Below are 14,683 nucleotides of genomic sequence, written 5' to 3'. Positions count from 1 at the left end.
GGTATAGAAGCGCCCTTCCTATTCTTAACCTCTTAGCCCGCTCTATATAGTCAGTGCGAGCATACTCCGTAAATGTATGGAAGGTCTCGCCAAGGGGTTAAAGCAGGTGCAATAAACATTTTAACTGGTGGAAATGGTGTCCATTAATACCACTGATCTAGGCCTTTTTCACGCATCAGATTTTTTTTTAAACTGTGTTTCATCAGGAGTGGCTCCAAACCCATCTCTGTAGGTTCCATTCCTGATATTAGTTGACAAACACTGATGAAACACTGCCACGGTCTGAAGATTATCAGTAAAGATTTATTACAATTTCCGCAAATATTAATCATTGTGTCATAAAAAGTAAGACCATTTCCGAATTTGCTCTCCAAATCGATTCCATGTGGTTTTCAGTATTTTTGATTGTATTCATTCATTCATTCATTCAATAAGAACCTTCATTGCTTAAACCCAGGTGATAAATGCCTGTGCAGGTTATGTGCTGGACACACGGGTGCACAGCTTATCACAATTATCAGATCCATGCACGTGTGTGGCCATCAGATAACCTGGACAGATTTTTCCTATTGCATCACAGCAAGCAGAGATCCTGAAAACTGTGAGACATTGCAATTGGCTACAATTAAGCCCCCGTCTCACATAGCGAGATCGCTAGCGAGATCGCTGCTGTGTCACGGTTTTGGTGACGCCACAGCGACCTCACCAGCGATGTCACTATGTGTGACACTTAGCAGCGATCAGGCCCCTGCTGTGAGGTCGCGGATCGATGCAAAGTGTCCTGGACCATTTTTCGGTCGTTGCTCTCCCGCTGGTCAGCACACATCGCTGTGTGTGACCAGCGGGAGCAGCGATCAGACTGGTAACCATGGTAAACATCGGGTTACTAGGGGCACACGCGCACCTAGTAACCCGTTGTTTATCATGGTTACGAGCCTGCTAAAGTGAGCGGTAACCTCCCGCTCACTGTAGCAGACTGGTAACCATGATAAACAACGGGTTACTAGGTGCGCGTGTGCCCCTAGTAACCCGATGTTTACCATAGTTACCAGCCTGCTCCTGCTTCAGCAGGCTGGCAACCAGGAGCAGGACATCGTGGAAAGATTCTTTCCACGATGTCGCTGCTCCCCTGATCGTTGGTGAGCCTGCCTGTTTGACAGCTCACCAGCGACCACATAGCGACTCAGCAACGATCCCTGACAGGTCGTATCGTTGTCGGGATCGTTGCAGCGTCGCTAAGTGTGACGGGGCCTTAAGGCTGTGTGCCCACTATGCGTTTTTTAAGCAATTCTGCTGTAGAAACGCTTAAAAAACGCTTGGTAGAAGGTCTGCTATGTCCCCCAATGATAATCTGCATGTGTTGTGCACATGCTGTGGAAATTTCCGCTGCAGATTATCATTGCATTGAATCGCTTAATATCCGCATCACTACATGTGCACATGTGGATACTAAGTGATTCAATGTGCAGAAGACTCTCCTCCAGACCCGGGTACCATAGTTCCTGTAAAAAAAAAAAAAATTTAAAATAAAAAAACATTATACTCACCTTCCGATGTCCCGCGGTCTTCTATCCGGTACATATTGGCTCCCCGGCGGCTCGCGATGCAGTAAAAGGACCTTCCATGGCGACATTCAGTCATGTGACAGGTCACGTGACCGCTGATGTCGGCGGTCGCGAGACCTGTCACATGACTAAATGATGTCATGGAAGGTCCTTTTACACCATTGCGAGACACCAGGAAGACCGGAGAAGGAGACCGGGGGCCATCGGAAGGGGAGTATAATATATTTTTTTACCATTTTTATTCTTTTTTTAACTAAACTGGTCACACTATATGAAATCCATGCCGGTTGCATGGGTTTATATAGTGTGACCAAGTTGTCAAGCACTTTCCAAGTGATGCTAAAATCGCTTGGAAAGAACTTGACAACCCCGCATGCGAAATCGCATGCTAAAAACGCTTCACAAACGCTTGTCCCTGGCTGAAAAAACGCATGTACAATCCGCATGCGTTTTTTCTGCCAGGGAGATGCAGAAACGCTCAGGAAAAATCTGGAGCATTTCTGCATCGTGGGCACATAGCCTAAGTATATTTGTAAATGTACAACATTTAAAGGGGTTTTCTGGGATTTTAGAAACAGCAATAGTTAAAGAATGTTATAAAATCATAAAATAAACATTACTTAATCTGTGACTCCCCAGAAACTCCACAAAAACATAAAAAAGTAACCCTAAGGCCACGGCCCCACTATCAGTATTTGGTCAGTATTTTTTCTCAGGAGTGGGAGCCGAAACCATGTGAGGATGGAACAATCAGAGAAAAGGTATAAAAGAAACAAGTCACCAATTCTGCATTTATCAGCCACTCCTGATTTTGGCTCCCACTTCTGAGAAAAAATACTGACCGAATACTGACCAAATACTGATAGTGGGGCCGTGGCCTTATAGTGCATTTGGAATAATTCAGAGTTTATCAACTCCACTTAGCATCCGGCTGAACCAGTTTTATGTCATCATTTAAACTGACACAGAAAAATGTTCATCATTTAAACCCTTCTTTTGTCGTCTGAAGGTTTCCATTGCAACATCTTGCTTGTAAAGCGATACATAATAAACATGTCAGTTCATTCCAATAAATTCAATAACTAGGACCTGAGATGTCCATTTCTTTCATTCCTCAAACACAGTACTATTTGGTCATCATCACTTGTCCACAGTTGCAGTAAACTGACTTTACACAGTATACAATAGACGCTTCACAGCTGTTAAACTCAACTGTATAAAAAGTAACAATGTTCTGCAACATTCCGAAGGCCACGCCTCCTTCACTCAATACAGATACACACAGAGGAAGCTTTCAAAACTTTAGAAAAACATGTGGAAATCAGAGCAATCTGTGGATTTTCAAATTTACAACGTCATTCTTGGAAATACCAAAGAGAGGTATAAATGGATCTAATGAAGATTAGCAGTGAAATCATGATTATTAGGCCACGTTCGCATAGGTCAGTATTTTACATCAGTATTTGTAAGCCAAAATCAGGAGTGAGTGAAAAACACAGAAGCGCTGCGTGTGTTTCTATTATACTTTTCCTCTAATTGCTTCACTCCTGATTTTGGCTTAGGCCCTGTTCACACATTCAGTATTTAGTCAGTATTTTACTTCAGTATTTGTAAGCCAAAACAAGGAATTTATGAAAAATGCAGAACTGGTGCATGTATTTCTATGATATTTTTCCTCTGATTGTTCCACTCCTCGTTTTAGCTTACAAATACTGATGTAAAATACTGACCAAATATTGAACATGTGAATGAGGCCTTAGTGTCTGTGCAGCACACAATGACTTTTTCAGGCGTGTTTACCCATCAAGTTTTTCAAGAGGAAGACTCTTCAGGAAACGCCGGTGTTTTTTTTTTTCCTATAGTGTATTTTTTTAGCATTTTTTGGTTACTTCCTGATGTTTCTAAACAGCTGCATATACCGTATATATTTTTTAAGTGTTTCCAGTATTTTTTGTGATGTCTTTATTTACTGGCATTTTCCAGTCACTTTTTCGTTTAACTTCATTCAACAATGAAGAAACTGATAGTGTTTTATTAAAGCCAAAATGCTCAAAAAAGACACGAGGGGTGTCTTTTGAACCTTCAAATTGACTTGTATTGTAAAGTATAGAGTGTCTTCCAAGCAGTAGACGTCTGAAGAATTGACTTCACTTCTTTTAACCAGGGCTGTGAAGTCGGAGTCGGTGTCCATTTTGGTGGAATAAGAATCGTATAAAATGGACCGAGTCCAACTCTTAAAATATATAATAAATTGGGTACAGTAGTTCAATGCAGAATGTACTGAACATTTTTTCATAAGAATTTGGGAAAGTTATGAAATGTCCTATAAATGTCTGTCCTATTCCTGATCTAAGGGTCTAGACTTTTAGCTGAGATGAATCTGTACTACAGTAAATTTATCACTTAAACATGAGCCGTGTATGAGGGAGTCGGAGTCGTGGAGTCGGAGTCATGGGAATTGAGGAGTTGGAGGTTTGGCTTACCGACTGCACAGCCCTGGTTTTAACCATTTACCATTGAAAGCAGTTAAAAGACTGAATATATGAACAGCAACTCGTTCTTAAATAGAAATGTGTGTGTTCATTATTTTGAGGGTTTAGTTACCGCTTTTTCAGGTGGTTTTAGAATGGTCTGTGTAGAGTTATTGCTGTCTCTGTCCACTCACTTTCCATGACATCTTCCACAGTGGACATCATGATCACTTCTCCTGTCTCCTTCTCCTCGTTCTGTCACCTCCACTATGTATCCCTGTGCCTCTTCCACAGACAGACACGTTCCTTCATTTCTAGGATCTGGGTTAGGTGCCTGGGGACCTCTTTCTCTCCGTCACTCTCCTACATTCATCTTTTTTGTTACACAGAAATATATAGAGGCTATTCAGTCAAACATCATCAGATCTGTGACTGACCTTCTTAACACTCCTCTGGGAGCAGATGGGATGATGCCGAGACCAACAATGGACTCTTGTATTGTATAGATCAGTGACAACCCCACTTCAGGGCGAAACCAGTAATTATTTATAGATCACAATAATTGGAGCATCCTGTAGTCTGGGCATCATGAAAATAATGGATGAACATCATTTTCATGCCATGTGTCAACACAGCTGCTCGTGGCTACACAATTTCCAGCCGCCTGGATCTGTTGCACCCCCACCTGTTTTTACCACATCTTATTGCAATTTCAAAGCTTTAAAGAAAATAGCTGCCCGGAGAGGAGCTTGTCAATGACGAATAATAACAATGCGAAGAGCTCGGCTTCTCCTGCTCGAGTCATATCTTTATTAATTTGTCAACAGACAAAACCTGACTCGGCTCATTACCGGAAGCATTAATGATCATTTCACGAATGTAAGAAAACAATGATGGTAAGGCCACGGCTCCACTATCAGTATTTGGTCAGTATTTTTTCTCAGGAGTGGATGCCAAAACCAGGTGAGGAACAATCAGAGAAAAGGTATAATAGAAACAAGTCACCAATTCTGCATTTATCACCCACTCCTGGTTTTGGCTCCCACTCCTGAGAAAAAATACTGACCGAATACTGACCGAATACTGATAGTGTGGTTGTGGCCTTACAGAGAATAACAATCTATTACCTGAATGTAACTAAGCTGCAATACCAAATACAGCCCACGGAGAAGAGGGGCGCTGTCTCCGGCGTAATCTCATACAGCTTTAGGTTATATTTGCATGATGAGTTTTTGACACTGTGTATTTGTGCTGCATCAAAAACACAGCATGTTACAGTTCCCGCAAAGTGGATGGGATTTCTAGAAATCTCATGCCGATGGCTTTTTTTTTTTTTTAATGTAAACTGACCTGCGGTGTGTGTTTCATATCCACAGCATGTTAATTTCTCTTGTGGGTGTGCTGAGTTTTCTGTGTGGATTTTATCCACAAACTTGCATTAGGTGCAGAAAATCCACAGGTAAAAAACGCACATGCATTTTTAGTGCGTTTCCGCAGTCAAAGCGCATCAAAAACGCATGTAATCTACACCTAAGTGAAGCAATAATGTTTTGTCAAAGCTGAATACCAGAAAGCATCAAAAGCAAAAATCATGACACACCAACAAGAGACAAAAACCGCAGCACCAAAAACGCGGTAAAAACTCATGTTAAAAAACCGCACACAAAAACACAATAACCCAATTTACATAATAGGTGCAGAGCTCAGAAAGCGGCCCCTGCCCACACCACAGCTTTCTATGTACACTATATATTGACAGTGAGCTGCTTTTCAGCGCTAGGAGTGTGGTTGCACCAGGTCTCCCGCAGACACGAGTTCGCTAAGTGATAATGATAATCTTCTGCTGATAAAACACTAATTTTATTGAAACAGCACACAGCCTGGTAAGTGACACATCCATGAATTCTGTGTCTCAGCCCCTACCACATGCTGCCCTCAGATTACATAGCAAAAACCAGCAAACAGATTCCCTTTAACAAAATCTTGCAATAATATAAAAAACAAGTAATATCTTTCCAATTCCCCATGACTCCAGTGCAGCCACTTCCTTGATTCCCCTGCCAAGTCTTTGGTTACAGGACTGCAATGATAACATGTTGAAATGACATGTGGCACTCTGCAGTGAGGTTATGGCTGCGGCAGTCACATGTCATTGAAGCCTTGTGAGCAGAGATCGCCGGGGTCCTGGGAAGAAGCAGCATAGGAGCTTGCAAAGATGAGTATTAAGCATTTTGTAAAAGTGAAAAAGAAAATCAAGGTGTTGCACTACCCCTTTAACAAGAGCCTTAATTATATAAATACAAGTTAAAAGGGGTTGTCTGGGACTTTGATATTAATTTCTTATCCTTAGGATAGGTCATCAATGTCTGAAAGGTGGGGCTGCAACATCCGGCACCCCTGCAGATCAGCTGTTACTGCTGTTGATGGTGATCAGAACTGCTCAGTTGAGGAGCTGCACAGCTATGTCGATTGTATAGTCAAATCAATAGGTGGCGGATGTGCAGTACCCAGCCGCGGCCACTATTCCATCAAAGGAGCTGTGCAGTGCTGTGGCGCCCCTGAGGGTTCAGTCGCCACAGAGGTACTGCACCTCACCCAGAGGTGTGGTGTCTCCTTCTCTCAGGTAAGGAGGGAGTGCTGCCCGGAACCCCAACACCCACATTCAACACTACACTGCTCCAGGCCAGCTGGAAGGGCAAGATGCACTGTGTCCCTGCTGAGCCCTGTCCCTGGCTGGAGTGGGGGGAACCAAAGGTAGGGGGAACCAGTAGTGGGTGAGGGTGGAGGATGTAGAGTAGGGGAGCACCATTGTAGGAGGTATTTAAAGGGAAGCCATCTTAGGGTGGCAGGAGAGTAGAACAGTCAGCTAGGACAGTCAGTAAGGGGAGCAGAGTCTCTTCAGGAGCTCTGCTCCACAAGTGGGGCCTAGTGATAGAGGCCCAGGAGGGGAGCAGAGGAGAAAGGCTCCGTTCTATAGAAGGGATCCCAGGGGGTACGGCGAGTGCGGGACGGCACCCGTACGCCCCGAATCTGCCAGGTGTCAGAGGGCTCAGGCCACAAGAAGGGACCGGTTCCTGGCCCAGCCGTGTTACTCCAGGTCTCGGCTGGAAAAACCGGAGGCTTCTGCACTTCCATGGTGTAGTTGCCACAGTCTCACCCTAGTCATCAAGTAGGTCCGGGAACTCCAGGTTGCCCAGAGGGACTTCAGAGCACCCTAGGGCATCAAGTAGGTCCGGGAACTCCAGGTTGCCCAGAGGGACTTCAGAGCACCCGAGCGGGACTGAGTGTGGCAAGCGCAGGGCAGGAGGGAGAAGACCCGGCGCGAGAAGTCGGTCTAGTAAGGAACATAACGAAAGTGGGGTTCCGTCAAGCACTCCTGATATATCTGAGAAAGTGCTGAACCCCTGGTCTGGGAGACGCAGTGCGACATGGAGGCGGACACCCGCGCAGTGTACCTGAGAACCTTGAACGAGAACTGTGAGTAAAACTCGGATGACTGCACTGCACTGCCTCCGTCAGTTATTTCAGCTGCGCCATCCCGACTGCACTACAAGCCCCAGCATCACCACCCACCATCAAACTCTACACTGCCCTGAGGCCCGCTCCGCCTGTGGGGAGCTGTTCCATCCTAGCTGCCTATCAACTGCCTCAGAGGTCTGCAGCAGCGCTGGTATCTATTACCAGAAACCACAGGTGGCGTCACGATCGAACTACAAATCCCATATAAACTATCCCCTTTTTGTTGGCCGCCCTGGGCCACGGACCGGGCCAGCCACTGTGACATATCCCCCCCCCCCCAGCATCCATAGCCCCGGACACAGAGTACCCCACTGCCCTGGGGGCACATCATCTCCATAACTGAATAGTTCTGGGAACAGCTGTCGGGTGTTGCACCCCCACTGATCAGACGTTGATGACCTATCCTAAGGATAGGAGGACAACCCCTTTAATACACAGAAGTCACAAAACGTTAAGCTCCTTCAGATAGCAGCCATGATCAGAATTTATAGAAATACACAAACGGTCTTATTTGCCCTATTTGCTTTGTGATGCAATTTCTCTGCATTTTCAAGATCTATGCTTACTGTCAGTGAATGGGGACGTGCTTTTTTACATTCAAAAACTAAAAGCACTGCTTGTGGTCTGCTACCATTGCATCCGATTGCACTCTTCTGGAAACGTAACAGCCTGGACTACATATCTGCATATTACCTGCACGTATACATGGTAGTAAACTATCCGGACAGTCTAGGCTGGATACAACTGAATCCAAATCTCAGCTGTGACGAGTATTAGGCGATCACGTAGTGTTCTGCCTCCAGCTGTAAGCAAGAATGTTCCTAGTCACTGACCGCAACCACCATGATGACGGCATGTTTTTTTTTTTTTTTTTTTATTAAAATCTAAAATAAATAATATCAGCGGTGACTATATTCCAGTAAAATATATATATATATATAGAAAAAAAAAAGCAAATGCATAAAGCAAATCAAGAGGAGTTTGAACTATTGGTAAGGAAGGGTGTGACTTCTCTACGTATGTAGCAAGGAAGAGAAGTAATGCAGCAGAATACGAGTCTATCAGTAAGGCCGGGGTCACACTGCCATATATTCTCTCATGTGAGAGAATCAGGCTGATTATGCTAATAGCACAGAGTGTCATCTTACTGTGATCCGATTCTCTTACATGAGAGAATCGCAGCACAGGTGCGGAGGAGACTGAGAAAGTGATTTCTCCATCTCCTCCATTGCCGGCATCTGCGGTAATTGGACTGCACTCGGATGACGTCCGAGTGCAGTCCGACGTTTCACACACACTCATAGACTTGTCTGGGTGCGTGCAATCAGATACTCGGATACACTCGCAGCTTGTTGCCAGTATTTTCTCATACCGAATCTGCATGAGAAAATAATTGCAGATCTGCGCAGCACCAGAGTATAACATTGGGCCGAGTCCTATCCGATAAAACATCGCGTATCACTCGGCGGAATTATACGGCAGTGTGAGCAAGTGCAGGGTCACCTATCCCATGGTTAGTTTACCCTCTGCAGACAATGATGCTTAATTATTGACCACTCATGGTGAGGGGGCGTCCATGTCCCTTTAACCAATGCTTATTTTTAGTTAGTGGGTGTGTAAGAAGCCGATCATGATTTGCATATATCCAGTCATATTCCGACTAGACATATCAAGGCTTGCTCAATTCACTTGTATTGAGCAAGGCCGCACATGTCTAGTCGGCATGTGACCGCATTTGTGCAAATCGCACCTGCGCCAGAAAATCCTGACAGCACGCATTGTGCACGCTGTGAGGAATCACAAATCTGCAGTCACATAGAGCGGCTGCAGACTTGAGCCCCAAGCCTGGACAACCCCTTTAAAAACATAAAGAACAACAGAGTAAGGCAGCAGAGTAAGGCTCCATTCACATTCGTTATTTTTGGGCCGAGTTCTGTCTTTGGAAAAAACCGACAGCACTCTGAACAATAATCAATTGGGCGCATTTTTTCCGCGTGAAAAAAAAAAATCACACACATTTCGAAGTTGGACTAACTTCTTCCTCAAGGGAATCACAGTATCCAGAATACTGTGGTTCTCCTGAGGAAGCAGTTGGTCCAACTTCGAAACGCGTAGAGAATAAGAGAATACATTGTTGTGGGTTAATAAAACCCTGGTAGGTGAGCAATTCCCTCTTTCCCCTAACAATATTGTCCTCCCTCGGATAAGACCCTATTGCGCTTGATGTCCCCTTGGTGTTTTGGGTCTCGTAAATTTTAGCGACTGCTGATGTATAAAAACAGAATGACAATATAGATGAAAAATCAGAAAAAAATGTTATACGCTCGTGTACTCGCAGCCTTATACTAGGAAATATAGGTAATTTTTGTACGCTATTGACATCTTCCTCTATCATTAGGAACTTTTACAGTAGTAAATCTGACATTTTTGTCCAGTGGAAAAACTAGAAATGCCTAAAGTTACCAGACCTGTATGATCCCTGTAATTAGCAATATGAGGGAGCCGGACAACTGGAGGGGATGTGGGGTTAACCATAGAATGTAAAATGACAGCTGGGAGCGTGTCACTGTGAGTGCACTTTAATCACTGGAAATTGTAGCAGTAATTAAGTATTTAATTTCAGCTTCCAGGCGGTTTTATAGGAGCCTTAACGGCCTTAACTATTGATCACCCTTCCAGATGCCTCAGGGATAAAGTCTCATTGATAAGCTGCGCAGTTTTAAACACTATGGGCCCGATTCATCATTTGCGATTTTTATCGAGTCGCTTTTCTCTTTCTGCCTTGTGACATTCGCTGTCAAATTTTTGCGCCAAATTCATCAAACCGGTGCATTAGGTTCATGAATTTTTTGCAAAATAAAATATGCTCTTTATTTTTGTCGACACCCTGCTTTGCAAATTTTTAGCAAAAGTTTTAAAAGAAATCGAATGTTTTGCTAAAATGTCGCAAAGTGCGCGTCAACGTTTTAATTCATACATGAGATCAATCCAGGAGGCACTAAAAGTACAGCTACAAAAAAATTTGAGACTTTTTGAAAAGTTGCAAATGATGAATCAGGTGTAAACTCTAAACTCCATCCACAATGATAAACTAAAAAAAAAAAGTGTAAAAAAACAAAATCCAGGAGCCAATACAACAATAGGGATCTTGAACCTTGTGGGACCCAGTGTAAAAAGTCTAACACTGCCCCAAAAATGAAGACCCTCAAAAAGATGCCCGGGCGTCGTCTGGATGTTTTTCTTTAGCCTTCCCATTGACTTCTATCGTAAACTATGGAGTGGCTTCACTTTTTAGTGTCTTGCACCTATTCTTTCCATTTGCCCCTTCTTTGAAGTCTATTTTACATGGTTTTACCTGTTATTTTTTTCCAGTTTGCCACTTTGGTCACAGTTTAAGTTTTCCAGATTTTTTCGGCTGATTCAGCACTTTTCGAAAAGTTGCACATTTTGTCACAAATGTACTTCAGTCCCCCTTAGGAAAGAGATTTTTATATTATCTTAAAACTTTGGTACAAATTTTGCCCCATTTTAGTGGAAATGCAACTTTTTTTCCGCTGAAGAATGATCACTATTTTTTAACCACTTTGGTTTTTTAAACCTTAAGCGGTTAAAAAATGATCAGAAGCTTCAACATATGAACAAGTTGTTTTTCAATAAATATGAATACGAAGAGTAGGGATGAGCGGACCCGCGGAAGTTCGGGTTCTGGTACCTGACCTGAACTTTAGTTCAAAGTTCAGTTCGGGTACCTGAACTGTACCAAAACTTGAACCAGAACCCCATTGAAAACAGTGGAGACTCAAAGTTTCTTTTGGAAAAAATCTCTCTCTCTGCAACAGACTTTCCCCGGAACTCTGAACATTGCAACCGACTTCCGGGAGAAGTCCATGTTCATCGTTCAGTACCAGACACAAACTGTCTGGTACGAACCCGAACTTAAAGTTCGGGTTCGCTGATCTCTAATAAAGAGTCTTTCAGGCAGTTTCTCAGCCCTTTTTCAGGTATTGTTTGGACTGGACCAGTTCAAAAAAGCCTGAAAACAATAACAGTGTGAACATACCCTAATTGGACAGCGCCTAGTTTTGGAGCAGACTCCATGTGGGAATGTTTAAAAACACCAGATGTTTTTCAAAACCTGAAGCGAAAAAAATGCTGAAAAGACTGAACATGTGAACAACAAAAAGTGTTTTTTTTACAAAATCTACAGCTCTGACACGGTTTCTGATGCTGTTTTGACACATTTTCTTCAACACATTTTCATACCTTCCAACTTTAAAAGATAGAGAAGGAGGACAAGTATTGTGCGACAAATTTATATACACTAATCCACATGCCTAAACCAGTCCAGTTTATTATGTGAGCACACAAATAGTCCCCTTAGTAAACCCTCATAGTATTCCCACACAGTAAGATGCCCCCACAATGCTCCCCTAGACTCAGTCTGATGACCCCACATATGATTCTTCCTTGTTAGCCAGGTAACAGAAGATTAATTACTAGCCATTGAAATGTATCATATCTGCAAGATTATTATTATTATTGACATCAATTCAGATACCCTGAGTTTTGCAATTTTTTTTTAACTGGCTTTTTTTATTTATTTTTTATAATTGCATCTTTTAAGGAATTACATGGGTGAGAATGAACCTCAAAGCAAGAATCAAAATGCCCCGTACTGCTAGTGCTAGTCTTTGCCACCATACACCTCAATGACAACATAGGAGGAGCAGTAGCATATTTGCCCCCTGACCTTCCATGTCCATATTGAAGGCAAATAGGACCATGACCCTAATTCCAAATCACCCTCTCAAGAAAGTTGTAAGTCTGCTGTCTGTGGAGAGAAAACCCTGTCTTCCAGGTCACAGTGCCCATAGGGATGGAGGAATGGGCCACTCCCAGCTGGAGCCGCTCTAAGATTCACTGGCAGGAGCTGACCCCATGGCATGGTCTTTTAGACCAGGTTTCAATTTCCATTAAAAGGGTCAAATTTCAGGAAGCAGGGAGGCTTGCTGAATACTAACAGTGGGTAATGTGCTCGCTTTTAGTACTCGGCTTTGCTAGCCGGTGTGAGCAGTCATCACATAACCACGAATGTGCGATTTGAAAGAAGCGGATGAGAAGCTACTCAACAAGTGAGTAAATCGGGAACTTACAGTCACATGATGACCTCTCGATCTGGCTAGTGGAGCCGAATCCTAACAGTGCGTACATTACACACCGTTACTATTCACCAAGCTGCGCTGCTTGCTGAAAGTTTTCCCTTGGGTTGGAAACTCCCTTTAAGAAATAATAAGTTTTAACTATAAAATTGCATAAAGTTCCAGTAGCTTTAACTTTCTGCCAAGTTCTCTGCTATCTGCACATCAGATAAGTGATCACATATTGACGGTCATAACGTCTGTGTGATAACACGATGCGGGCTACGATATTATATACTGACCCACAAGTGGGTGTTCTTATATAATTCTACAAAAGTAGCAATAATAATAATCATGAGTTCTTGTGGCCACAATTGTAGATATAGTCAGGATTATGTTCCCATCTAAGGGGAAAGTGAAGGGCTCAGCTTACCATAATGAGCATTTATAAGGCAGATTTCACTTATTTGTATCTCCTGATCATATTGTCTATGAGGACTGACCTCTAATGTTTCCCCTTAGGTGAGATTTTACCAGTCTGATCCCGTCTTACATAGAAAAGGGGAAAATAACTGTCCGGACAACTCTATATATTATGCAAATAATATGTTATAGGATACAAATTACTATCATATAAAAGCTTTATGGTGAAATGAAAAGGTATGTAGGATATTGGATTTACTTCCTCGGTTAGACCAGTCTTGGTAGGTAATCTCTTGAGTAAACTAATAGCTTTTTCTCAGGCCTTTTGTCGCTAAACTATTTACTCAAACCCATTGTACATGTTCATAGAACCCGTTGCTCTATTTCCTTTAACTGTTCCAAAAATATCTCCCGAGTTCCTTATTCTTTGTTCATCCATTTTTTTTTTCCTTACCTACATATTATGCAAAAATTCATTTATAAGGCTACGATGCACCGCTCTCCCATATACTAGTATTGATTTCTCCTATACAAAACTCCACTTAACCTTCGGCCGACGGATCCAAAGTTTTAATATAGAACCTTCTAATTGTGAAAATGTACATAAAAGCGTCTTCTTGTTATCATTACCAGATCATCTTCTCTATATCTGTTTGGAAGAATACAATAAGAGGTCATAACCGGCGAGATGACACACGGCACAGACTCGTCCGTGAGCTCCACATCCATTCACACATTCCCAGCTCCACTTGTTCCCTTGCTAGGATACGTCATCCTTAATGCAAGAAAAGGTGAAGAGGTGGCATTGATCATTCCCAACGAGAGAAAATAAGAATCACGAGCAAAATAAACAAGGTTCTCGTAATTCCAAGAACACAACGCAGGGAAACAGTCAAGTGTATGGATGAAAGGCAGGTAAATGGGTCATGGTGGAGTAGGGGAGAAGAAAGCTGGGGAGGAGGATGCAAAAGGTGGGAAGTGCTTAGTAGAGAAGGAATAGGTGTAGAAGAGAGAAATCATGTATAGTAAACAGTTAAAGAGCTGCGCAGTGTAAACAGGTGCAAGGAAATAATATACGTCGTGCAAGGAAATAATATATGTCATGGGTCCATATGGGAGTCAAGGGTTAATGCAGTGCGTAGATTCTTCTAGGAAAGGTGAATAGGTTAATAATGAAGGAGATGACAAGATAATGGTCAGTGTAGAAGGACAAAGGGGATTCCGTGTATAAGAGACATCAAATGGCAAGTTTGAAGAATGACATTGGTAAGGGTTGTAGGTCAGTGAGCCCCCAGGTCACATAAGGGAGAAAGGGGCAGAGGACAGCCGTCTCTCCACTACCCACGTTCCTAACGCTAGGCTGTTACACCTTGTAGTAGCAGCAGGTGCAGCTATAAATATTGAAGTCAATCAGCTAGAACCTAATAGAGCTGATGAGTATGCAAGGAATACAAATCTGTAAACTTGAGCGTGAGAGCACATAAATATGTAAAGTGGAAGATTATCATAAACGCCTTCTTCCAATCTGACACAGAAGAAAGTAACGCAGAGAAGGATATGGGATGAG

At 42.9% G+C, this 14,683-nt stretch overlaps 1 protein-coding gene across 5 annotated transcripts in view; it reads right to left on the bottom strand.

Annotated features, from left to right (window-relative positions):
- SYT7 (synaptotagmin 7) overlaps positions 1–14,683 on the bottom strand; it is a 752,204-nt gene that overhangs the window by 664,112 nt on the left and 73,409 nt on the right. The gene's annotated exons all lie outside the window — the stretch shown is intronic.

Source organism: Phyllobates terribilis, unplaced genomic scaffold (genome assembly GCF_046119375.1).
Source record: "Phyllobates terribilis strain yellow unplaced genomic scaffold, ASM4611937v1 Scaffold_13__5_contigs__length_258822181, whole genome shotgun sequence".
Classification (NCBI taxonomy): domain Eukaryota; kingdom Metazoa; phylum Chordata; class Amphibia; order Anura; family Dendrobatidae; genus Phyllobates; species Phyllobates terribilis.
The sequence above is the reverse complement of the archived record's forward strand: the minus strand, read 5'-3'. Positions and strand labels throughout refer to the sequence as shown.